Below are 11,709 nucleotides of genomic sequence, written 5' to 3' on the forward strand. Positions count from 1 at the left end.
CAGAAACATGAACAAACATTCTAAATGTTTATGGGAAAAGAAGCTTTCAAGAGTATTTCAGGTTATGTAAATACATAATGGAGCCCTTGGCAAACATTGACAATCAGGCATTGAAAGTAAAAGTTAAAAACTCACATGGTTTGTCAGATTATTACAAATGTAAATTTTAAATACACTTTATCTCACAATGAACTTAGGGATAAAACTTTCAACCTGGGACCAGATTGTTCTCACAATCCTTCTTTCTTACTCTGCCTTTAAACGAAATTCCCCCCCCCCCCCCCCCCCCCCCCCGCCAGATACTGAAAATCTGAATAAAATCTGCATGCACCTAGTACTGCCCCCCCAATAGTGATGACATCTAAAAACGTCATGAAAATGACTGGGGCCAAAATCTACTATTGGATTCCAAAAACCTTCAAGATCCACTAATGAAACCAAAACACACATACTGGAGATATCCAGAGGAGGTTTTGAAATTATTATGGGATGGCCAAAGGAACTACAGCTTAGTGGTCAGTTTGTGACAAAGTGTGAAATAGATTTTCACATTTTCTCATATTGTGGGAAAAGGAACCTTTTGTGCCAGCAATCCTCATGAAATGTCACTCGCACACCACCAGGTTAGGTCCTTAACCACAACCAAAACGTTTTTGACTTTAGATCTCGAGGAGAGGCTGGCGTCCCAAATTTTCCTAAAAAATGTCGTTTAGTACCTTCTACAAATTAAAACTCCCCCTAGGGATTTCAATCCATTGCCTGCTAACTCCTCTGGCATCATTGGGAAAACTTGGGAATTATTGATGGATTCAAAAGTGGTCGTGAACACCACGTTAATGGTGTTAACGTGGCGAGCTCGCAAAAGCGGCGTTCAATACAATATACAATGTGAACATATTTTTTAAATGTGGTTGTGGTTAACAAAAAACCTCAGTTACCAAGGAAATCCAAAAGTTTATTTTTTTGGACTCTTCTGAAAATTTACAGAGACACGTTCGTCACCCCCAGACGACTGAAAAATGAAATGGTTGCCATGGAGATAAAACCAACAGAAAAGGTGCCATTTTGAAAAAAATACTGTTTTTTCTTTTTAAATAAATTTGTCACATGAAGCTTTGAGAGTGGTGGCAAAGGCAGAAGAGGAGAGTCAGGAGCTTGTAGCTGCCGCTCAGCCAGTGAGGGCGGGTATAAGGAGGCAGCGAGGGCAGGGGTAAGTACTGCCTGTAAGCTATCCAACACTGCTCATGGCTTTAGTTATTGTTTTTTTCTGTTACAGTGTTATTTTTGCACAAAGGTTATTTGTATTTTAGTTTTCATAGATTCTAAACGTTGCAAAAAGTATAATAGTTAATATATTAGTTAAATATTAGAATAATCCATTAGTGAAGAAATTATTCATTTTCTAGCAAAAGCTTTTGTAAAATAGTTGTTGTTGATGAAATATTTCTGTTGTAGTTTTCTAAACCTTTTTTTTTTTATTCTTTTCTGTAAAAATCAATAAGCAAAACTTAAAAGTAAACAAAAAATTGTGGGTGATTTTATTTGGTTTTAAGCTTAGCTCTAAAAAAAACGATGTTTTTCTCTTTGTAAACTCTTTTTTACCATTCCTCACTGAAAAGGTGCTGGTTGGTTACCCCCCTTGTGAAGAATTATTCATCAACAACTTCTGCAATTATTCAAATATTTCCATCTCCATTTTATTTTTCAGATCTTATATGATGTTAATCAGAGCTTTATGAGAAAGCTTTGGACGTGTTGAGATGGGATGTTTCAGGATGAGGGAGTAAAGGTCTCAAACCATCACCTCCATCGAACAAACTTGTATGGGAGACACCACCCCTCTGTTTCTACACTTTCTCACACTCTTTCTCACCCTGCCATGTTTAGAGGCCTTGCTTCAGACTAATTGAATAAGCGGTGACCCTGTGGACGGCCTCTCTGAGGGATTAGGATATGATCTCGAAAGAGCGGTCCTCCGAGGGCAAACACAGCCAATCTAGAGCCATTTCATGCTCTGCACTCCAGCACACGAAAGGCCGGCATTGAGGCCACACACATACGCAAAACAGAAGAGGTAATTCATGGGTCCTCAAATGAAACATGTTTTAAATTCTACTCAGTCTTTTATGAAACACAGCTGCTTTTTGTGTCTTTTTTTTCTGTCTTCTTCTTCCCTCTACAAATATTTTAAAGGCTATTAATTAAGGTAACATTCCTTCTTTTCGCTTTGGATTACATCGGAGCATGGATACAAAACACGCCTGTTGTAACCTTAGTTAGATGCTAAATTGTTATATTTATGAATTCTTCCAGGTATGTTAGCTTTTTTTGCAAATTTAACTGATACTGTAAACCTATGCAGCCTTAAACTGCATAACTGCATTTTATTTTGAAAATTTCCCATCATTACCTTTGCAGGCCATATTTCCAGATTCCTTATTAAATATTGAAACCTTTTTAGTTAAGAATTTAAAACCATGGTTATTTCTAATAATCATGCACAGATTTCTTTCTTTCCTAAATAGTGATTATGAAATATATACATTTTTCAATGGTGGAATGCTTTTTACACTTTCCTTACATATTTTTTAAGGTGATTTCATCATGTTAAAAAAGAGGAAGTTAATAAGCATTCAAACCACCCCTCACACCTTTTCTTGGAGCTCTGGGGTATGGCGAAGGCAAGTCAATGTGGTTTTTATTATTAATCAGAGGAATCCATGAAAAGGAAAGCACATGACTCTGAAATATATCATTGAATTTAGATTATCTGTGGATGCCTGACCCATTTTCAACCTCATACGTAAAACGAATCATATAAAAGTCTCTCTTAATTTAGAAAGTGGTTTTTGTTTCCTGGAGTGTCCTCTTCTCCAGCAGGAGTTTCTGCCTGCTTTTCTTTTTCCAACTGGCTATTAGCATTGTGGCTTCCCATGTGGCGCTGAGTTTCTTCCCCCTGGCAGGAGGAGAAGTACGCCATTAGTTCACTAGACCTGCTGTTGCTGTCAAGATGTGAGTGGGGAGTAGATCTATTAGATACCTATATATCCTGGTGGAACAGCCTTTATCCCTGCCTTCCCTTTTGGCACATTAAATATAGAGACAAAACCCAGATGACTGCCTCTGAATCTGTGAAAACATGCACTAAGTACACTGCTTTGGAAGTGGAATCTCAAAGAAAATAATGAAAAAGCCACAGGTAGCAACAAAAAAGAAGACTTCTCAAAGGACAATTCAATTGAGAAGATGCAGTTTGCAGTCTTATTTAGCTCTGGTAAGTTTAATGCTCAAAACTAATGGTCATGTTTGTTTCAGAGTTAAATTTTACTGTGTAAACTTTTTTAATGTATCGTAGTTTTTTAGAAAATGTGAAAAAGGCTTTGTCAATTTCCATGCGGGAACCTCCCAAATGGATAAATAAAGTTGTCTATCTATCTATCTATCTATCTATCTAAAATATAGGACATTTTTATGAATAACCTCAAAATGTTTGTTTCTGTGGAAACAACGACAAATCAGCTGCTACTGCTGTGACCTTTATTGGGAAAGTTGGTAATGTATTTTAAGAAAAAATGAGTCCTGCAAAAAGATTTGTAATAAAGCCACCTGAGGTAAATCAGTTTTAAACCTGTCATCACCCACAGAGGTATATATTATTGGAAACAGGTGTTGTGCGTAACATATGGATGTTGGCTACTCGTTTCTCGACCCCTTAGGACTCAGGAACTGATAAATTCCACACTTCTGGCTAAATCATGTTCAAAAACGCTTTGCTGGACACTTTTTTATGTTTTTTTAACCTTCTTTTTGCTTTAGTATCTCAACTTTATATGTTTGATCTCAATGATCACTTTTCAGATCACTCCAAACTATACGTTTTTTATTTAATAACATTACATTTCTATTCAATTAAATACGAATGTTGATTTTTATTTTGAGTTATTTGTCCATCATTGGTTTTCTTTTTACAGAAAAAAAATTAAAGTGTAAAATTAAATTATTTCAGTTTTTCTGTTTGTTAGCACTATTAAATAAGTATAATCTAAGGATATTCTAAAATGTTTTTCCCATGATCAGATAAGTAACTTCATGTTTTGCATTTGCAAATACTAAAATTTACATTTCCAAAGTCTCAAATGTTTGAAATTTGTTCTTTTTGCAGATGACACAACAATTTTTTATTCTGGAAAAAATGTAAAGCATCTAATGGAATATATCAAAATTGAAATTAACTATTGGTTTAATGATAATAATAAGCTTTCACTGAATCTGTAAAACAACAACAGGAAGTAAAACTGCTGATGGGGTAAAAATTGAAAAATTATCAGAGTTTCGGTTCCTTGGGGTAATTTTTTATCAAAAATTATCTTGGAAGACTCCTTTATTAAAAGTCAAATGGTTAAAGTGATATATTTTTTTAATAATTTTATTTTCTGATGTTATATTGTTTAATTGTATTGCCCTATTTTACATTTTGCATTGAAGTGTGTAGTAATGCATATAAAACCAATTAAGTGTTGTTACATTTACTGCAGAAACACGTTTTTCAAATTATCAAGCTGCAAATGCAAAAAAAAAACAACATACAACAGATAATTATTTCATCACCTTCGTGTCTGTGGCCAAGCCTTTAACACTGACCTGTCTCTCTGCAGCCCAGTCTGAATCTGCAGGCTTTACAGGCTTTCCTCTTCCCCAGGCAGGGCAGAGACGCTGCCGACTTCACATTCTCATCCTTCAATCCCTTTTCCTCCATCCCTCCATCCCCCAGCGTCCTGTTTACTCTCCAGGCCTGTGGCCGTGCCACCTCAGAGACTCTCCAGACCACCAAGGTCCTGGCGACTGACTTGGATTGGTCATTGACAGCCCTCGGCATCGAAACAACAAGGAACGGTGCTGTAGTGTGCGGGGGAGTGACGCTGTCAGCCACTCAGTGGTTGGGATTTTTTTATACTACAGACCTGTATGTAGGTTAAAGATACAATTAACTGAGGTTTGTCCTCTGCATTAAAAATATACTGGCTTGTATTATGTGGCCAGGCCTCACAATGGTTCTGCACCTCACCAGAAAAATCCTTCCATTTTGGTTGAAAACATTATCCTGTTCAGGGTCACATGAAGGTTGGAGTCGGTCCTAGCTTTCATTGGATCACTCCGGATGGTTTACTATGAGACGATTGTCAGCAAATACGTGGGATTTTACAGCTGAAAAGATGAATCTTCTTGTAACCGAATGAGGGTAAAATCTCACAGATTCTTCTGTTACATTTAGTTCTGGCTGGCAGGAGGTTTTCATACCATCCTTCTGGAGTTTCCTCCATAGCCATGAAAGTAACAGGAGATGTTATTTTTGTCACTGAGAAAATGGGAGGGATCTCATGTCGGCCTGCAAATTGTGTATAGTCAAATAGTTGGTCTCCCTCTGCTGGTCAGATGCTGCAACTATGTCCTTCCTTTGGCAGCAATGTGTTCTGCTTGTGTATAACAGAAGAACCGCAGCACAAAAGCAAGCACGGCAATCCTGACATTTAATTTTACATGGGTGGTCCTTTTCACACTGTTGGGTTAAATGATTGCAAGTTATGGAAATGCGCAATGAAAACAAAAGTCGAGTTTGTGACAGCAAAAAGGTTTTGAGTTGGGTCAGTCTGTCAGCAAACCATTGAAGCAAACTGCACATCAACATTTACGACTACAGTATTTAGGGTTTTCTTAGAATGCTAACACATTGTTTTTGCAGCGGAAAGGCTGCCGTTGTGAAATGATGAGGCCAGTTTGAAGTGTTCAAGTGTGTGTGTATGTGTGCATGTGTGTGTGCGTGTGGTAGTAGGCTCAACATAAAACTGTAGTCTGCACATTTTTTGTGTTCCGGCTCCGAGGCGTTTTTTGGTCTTGACTTTCTGTCGAAGTGCTCTAAAAGTTCTGGTTCCTTCTTCATTTCTGACTGGAGAGATCTGTTGAAAAAGCACAAAGGTGGAAGAGCTAAACACAAAATTAAAATAGATATATTTTACCTGAAAGCCTTAAAACAAAAGTAAGTTGAAAGGTGGGCAAGATGTGGCTTTGAAATCTCAAGAAAGAATAAAACCTATGGTTGCGGAGTAATTATTGCGCCTGGCTCCAGTGTTTTTGTGTAGTCTTCAAGATTTTGTCCACCACAGGATGTGTGTGGGCCATTGTTAGTCACACCAAGTGCTACATATGTGGTACAACTTCCTCCTGAGCCAAACAGACGTGCCAACAAAAAGTAAGTGCACCCATCAGATTTTTCTATATATATATTTTTTTTACTTGTCTTTCAGTATCTTTTAGTATTTGCCCAATATTTGTCTCATTTGCTTGTCAATATCTTTACCCTCAGCAAAAAAGCAGTGGAAGTTTATTTCATGAAGTATACTTCAGTGTAAGTATAGCAAGGATACTATAGTATAGACCATGCACTTGTAGTGTAGGAAAGTCCACTAACTGAATACTTCTTCAGACTAAATTGGGACACTTTACGTTTACAATATATAGATAGTATATAAAAAATAAAAGTACTTCCAGTAAACTTAAATAGAATATTTTTTGCTAGAGGTATCTTTAGACATTTTTTGTCAATTGTTTTTAACTGGGATTTTTTTTTTTTTTGCAGATATGATCGTGGTTCTTTCACAGAACTATAAAAAATGGACGATGACATGTTAAATTCTTTCCTAGAGTTTGTATTTTTTGATCAACACTGCAGTAAAAAGTTTCTTGTTGTTGTTTTTCTGTTGAACTAACCTCACACTTTTTTATATTGGTTTAGTCTTGTATTTTCTTAAAACAATTTACTGTCATTATCAATATAAAAATCTTCTTGTAAAAATATATATATATATACATGGCATCAAACGGCAACAAATACAACCATAAGTTATATTTTTTAAAGGGTGTCATTTTTTTCTTTTAAATCCCAAAACTCCACCAATAAGGGCAAGAATTTTGTCCAAGTCACCCCTGAATGTGTTGCCTGCCTCACAATACTTTCAATTTCTCCCTCAAAATGGATGCTTTGTGTGGTCAAGTGAGCACGGGCTGAAGACTGAACCGCAGAACTGTGGCTCTTTTCCTGATTCCCCTGTCTAAAAGCAGACTGGACCAAAAATGCCAAACCAGTGAGAAAATTTTAGCTTAGGTCAGGCATCAGCAATTCCCCTGCAGTGATTGACAAATGGATGTTTTCTTCTTTAAAAATGTGAACATTTGACTGTTGTGGGTATTTTATAGAAACTTTATTTCAAACCATACATCCTTTTTTGACCTTCGTTTCTCAACCCATGGTATTAATTTTCGGCTGGTGTCATCGATCTAATGTTCCATCGTGGGAAACATGTCGCACCACAGCAGCAGCCGTCGTCTGCGTTAGGTTTTTGTTGGCCTCAGAGGGTATTTTTTAGACTGAGGCAGAGAAAAGGCTGAGGGTCCTCAGTACAGTCACTGCATGGTGCAGCAGGACCAGGGTTTAGCTCATCGATCATTGCACAAACCCTGAGAGTGTAATGGATGATCAAATCTGAAACATGAAAACTAAACGCTTTTATATAGGTCCAGTAACAAGAAAAAGCCACAGAAGGGTTTGTTTGTATTTGTGTATGGTCAAGTCTGTGTAGGGGAATGGATAAGAGCATAACTTCAAACATGACAGGTGAGATTCAGGTTATATTTGCATGATTAAAGAGTCCAGAGAGATGTCTTATGTCTTTGGGGAGCTCTCTGAAGCGATAAAGTATGCACAAAAGCAGCATGAAGCCCTCCCACTTTTACACATTTGCTTGTGTTACCACACACAGGCTTGAGACAAAGAACATGTACTTGTATTCTGTTTGAACAGGGTACTTGGCTCCACTTTGTGCATTTAGCACAGACTCCTTAGTGTGAGGAGAGTGAAGTACACACATGACAGCCTGACGGATTGTGGTTCTTTGGGCCACGGAGGCCTTTCTGCAGGCCTGGCAGACCGAACAGAGACCCCATACCAGGCCGACGGGTTGAGCCAGAGGGATGAGTAAATACATGACTGATGGAAAGTGGCTCAGTGCGGTGGGACCTCCTGACCAGCAGCAGAGCCCAGCCTGGAGGTGATATGGAGCCAAGCAGATGACCCAGCAGCAGGAAACCTCTGAGGTCATTAAAGGCTTCAGTATAGCCATTTGATCAGAGTGGAAACCTCTGAACAAAAACATTGGATAAAGCAAGCTGTTGCACCCCCTGCCCCTTCTGGACATCAATCTATGAGGCCGGGAGTCCCTTTCATTTTACAAGTCATGGGCGGTTACAGATTTTGAACACTAATACTGCAGGGATCGCACTTTAAACTGCTAAAACATATAAAAATAATAAAATGTATGATCAAAAATACAAAGTTTCCCCTTGCAATGGAAATAATTTTTCTTTGTCTTGACTTTTTTTTGTTTATTTAATACAAATTAACTTTCAGCAGGATCAGTCAACTATTTGAGATCTGAAAAAGATTTAAAGAACTAGAAAGCAAGAGTTAAAGAACTCCTAAAAGTATGAGGTATTTTGTTCTGTTTAGAAGAACATAAGGTATATTTTTTCACTCCAAACTGTTCTCTAAAAGTGGCCTGCATTGGGTGTACATTTCATGTAAATTGAAAGCTGTCAGGCAAAGGAAAAGTCAGTTTTAAAGACTGTCCATGAACAGAAAGCCTGCAGTTGCTCAGTATTCGTTTTTGTTTGCTACCATTTCCTCTTCAAGGTTGCAGCAAATCCCACACTGCATTTTTGCAGGTGGTTGCTGGGGTTTTTATTTAAAAAAAATGTTGCCTGATTTGTCCAGAAACCACAGAGGTGGATCAACAATAAAACCATTTTTGCTTTGGTTTTTAATACTTTTGTCACAGATAAATATTTTTTAAAGTCCTTTACATGGGAAGGTGAAGCCACATGTCTGTACAAATCTGTTCTTTTTTTCAGAACTGAAGGCTCCAAGTCCTGACCTTAAATCCTGTACATTATTCACTTGAGCATAAAAATATTTTTAGTTAATAACTACACCTTTTATTCATTCATATATTTATTTATACATTTTTACCAAAGTCCATTGATAGGCAAATTCACCCTGTAAAACCACAAAAATCACAACATCTTTATAGAAACATTAGGCGACATAAAAAAATATAATGAAACAGAAAGTTGCATCATTTCAAGGTTTCACAATGCTTTGATATGTGTTTAAGGACAAGATTTAAATGTGCAGGAGTCAGTAGTGATATCCTTGCATGTAATGTTGTGTGTTTTTTTTCCCAAATGTTAAAGCGCTTCCAGTTGCGCAATGTATGAGAAGTGCTTTTTTTAATTGAATAAAGTATGATTTGATTTGATTTGATTTGATTTGAAGTACAAATACAACAGAAGGTGCCAGATTTAACTGTTAGAACGCAAGCAAATGGAACAGCTTGTCGTGTGGTTCGCTGTGGCACGCAGAGTCCAAAGTAGCCTAACAGAAGTGAGGAGTCTATCTTGTCGGTTATAATATTCCTCAAAATAGTGAGATTAAATTGAACGAAGCACAATTCTAGTGTTGTAAAATGTTAATCTGAGGATAAAACTGATGTCTAAACTGTCCCTGTGCCTCTGGTTCAACCAGACATCATCAAACCGAAGTTGTCCAACCGTTTTAAAGTCCCACTCCGTCATCTTTTGATCTGTTTTCAAAGCATCCCCGGTGATTTTTAATTATGATGATGTTGTTTTTAGCCCAAATAAAAAAATGTTTCGTTTTCTCTGACATATTTTCTGCAGAACAGCCGTGGTTCATTAGATATTTGCCTCTGAGTTGTGGGCGGGGACTATTGCCGTAAAATCCATTCAATTCAATTCAATTCAATTTTATTTGTATAGCCCAAAATCAAAACAACAGTCGTCTCGATGGGCTTCGAAGTAAACATGAACTCAAAAGGATCATGAATACAAAGAGTTCCATCCATCCATCCATCCATCTTCCTCCGCTTATCCGGGACCGGGTCGCGGGGGTTCAATAGGAGTTCAATAGGAAAATACTAAAATGAACTAACAAACTGACTAAGCTATACTGGCATCCCTGCCCTTAGACCCCCCTTCGCGGTAAGGAAAAACTCCTAAAAAACCGGATTCCGGAAAAAACGAAGAAACCTCAGGGGTGCCCACATGAAGGAGGGATCCTCCCCCAGGACGGACAGGCGATTTACCAGATCTATTAGAGAAGAATTAATTTATGTAACTCTACAACTACATATATAAAGTCCAGCAGACAAGCTTCATCCAGCCATGGTTGGGGGGACAGTCAGGGGCACGAGTCGAGCCTGAGACAGGAACCACAGCCAGGTGTAGGAGCAGGAGCAGAGACGAGGTACTCGGTCAGGTACAGAGCAGAGACGAGCCAGAGACGAACCAGAGGCAGGATCCACAGCCAGGTGAAGGAACAGGAGCAAAGGCGAGGTAAACGGTCAGGAACAGCACGGATGAACCAACTGGAGTCTGGAAGCACTCCCACTCCCCAGGAGGGGAGAGGGAAAGAGTGACAATACTGACTGCACCAAACAGAGGCATGGAAAACTAAATGATAAATGATGATCAAGAATAGAGGAGAGGAAGGGTAGAAGTAAATGAGAAAAGAGGACAGAACCCCAGTGCACCATAGTTACCCCAGCTTCAACTTCTAGCAGCCTTTTAAAACAAAAAGTTATTGTTATTAAGTTTAATTTAAACACATTCACATTAAGTTAAATAATCTCTGAATACTAGCTAGTCTGATAATAAGCCTGTCCAAAGAGGAATGTTTTAAGTCTAACTTTGAATGTAGAAACTGAATCGGCCTCTCTTACATGAGCTGGGAGTTTATTCCATAAAACAGGGGCTTGGTGGATAAACGCTCTACCTCCAACCGTACTTTTACTAATCCTAGGAACCACAAGCAGTCCTGCGTTTTGCGAGCAAAGTGTTCTTATTGGATGGTAAGGGACTATGAGGTCCTCAATATAAGACGGGGCCATTCCATGTAAGGCCTTATAGGTTAACAGGAGGATCTTGAACTTGATTCTAGAATCAACTGGGAGCCAATGGAGCAAAACCAACACAGGAGTGATGTGATCTCTTCTGCTAGTTCCTGCTAACAATCTTGCTGCTGCGTTCTGAACAAGCTGGAGACTTCTTAAGGAACTCTTAGGACACGCTGCTAACAAGGAGTTACAGTAATCCAGCCTCGACGTAACAAATGCATGGATGAGTTTTTCAGCATCACTCTTAGAAAGTATATTTCTGATCTTAGCAATATTCCGCAGGTGAAAAAAGGCAGTTCTACACGCCTGAGATATGTGAGCCTTAAATGATAAATCCTGGTCAAATAAAACCCCAAGGTTTCTAACTGTGGAATTGGGGGCTATACTTATGCCATCCAGGGAGACTATCTGAGCAGACAGAGCATCTCTGAGGTTTTTAGGACCAAGTATAATGACCTCAGTTTTTTCTGGGTTCAAGAGGAGGTAATTAATTGTCATCCAGGTTTTGATGTCTCTGATGCAGGCGTTCAGTTTCTCTATATCCTCATTCTGGTCAGGTTTCATGGATAAATACAACTGCGTATCATTGGCATAACAATGAAAATTAATGCTGTGTTTCCTGATTATGTTTCCTAGGGGTAGCATATAAAGCGTAAACAGGATGGGTCCTAAGACTGAGCCCTGT

At 38.4% G+C, this 11,709-nt stretch overlaps 2 long non-coding RNA genes across 2 annotated transcripts; one reads left to right on the forward strand and one right to left on the reverse strand.

Moving 5' to 3' along the window:
* Positions 1 to 1,105: 1,105 nt before the first annotated feature.
* On the forward strand, positions 1,106 to 5,031 carry LOC144986599 (uncharacterized). The gene is made up of 2 exons (XR_013650419.1): positions 1,106 to 1,210; positions 1,709 to 5,031. It is a non-coding gene; the product is annotated as an uncharacterized LOC144986599 (long non-coding RNA).
* Positions 2,817 to 4,783, reverse strand: LOC105356265 (uncharacterized). Its single transcript, XR_910471.4, has 3 exons — positions 4,642 to 4,783; positions 3,041 to 3,129; positions 2,817 to 2,956 (listed from the first exon to the last, which is right to left on the reverse strand). It is a non-coding gene; the product is annotated as an uncharacterized LOC105356265 (long non-coding RNA).
* Positions 5,032 to 11,709: the final 6,678 nt, after the last annotated feature.

Source organism: Oryzias latipes, chromosome 17, assembly GCF_053564925.1.
Source record: "Oryzias latipes strain Hd-rR chromosome 17, Olatipes_Hd-rR_3.1".
NCBI lineage: Eukaryota > Metazoa > Chordata > Actinopteri > Beloniformes > Adrianichthyidae > Oryzias > Oryzias latipes.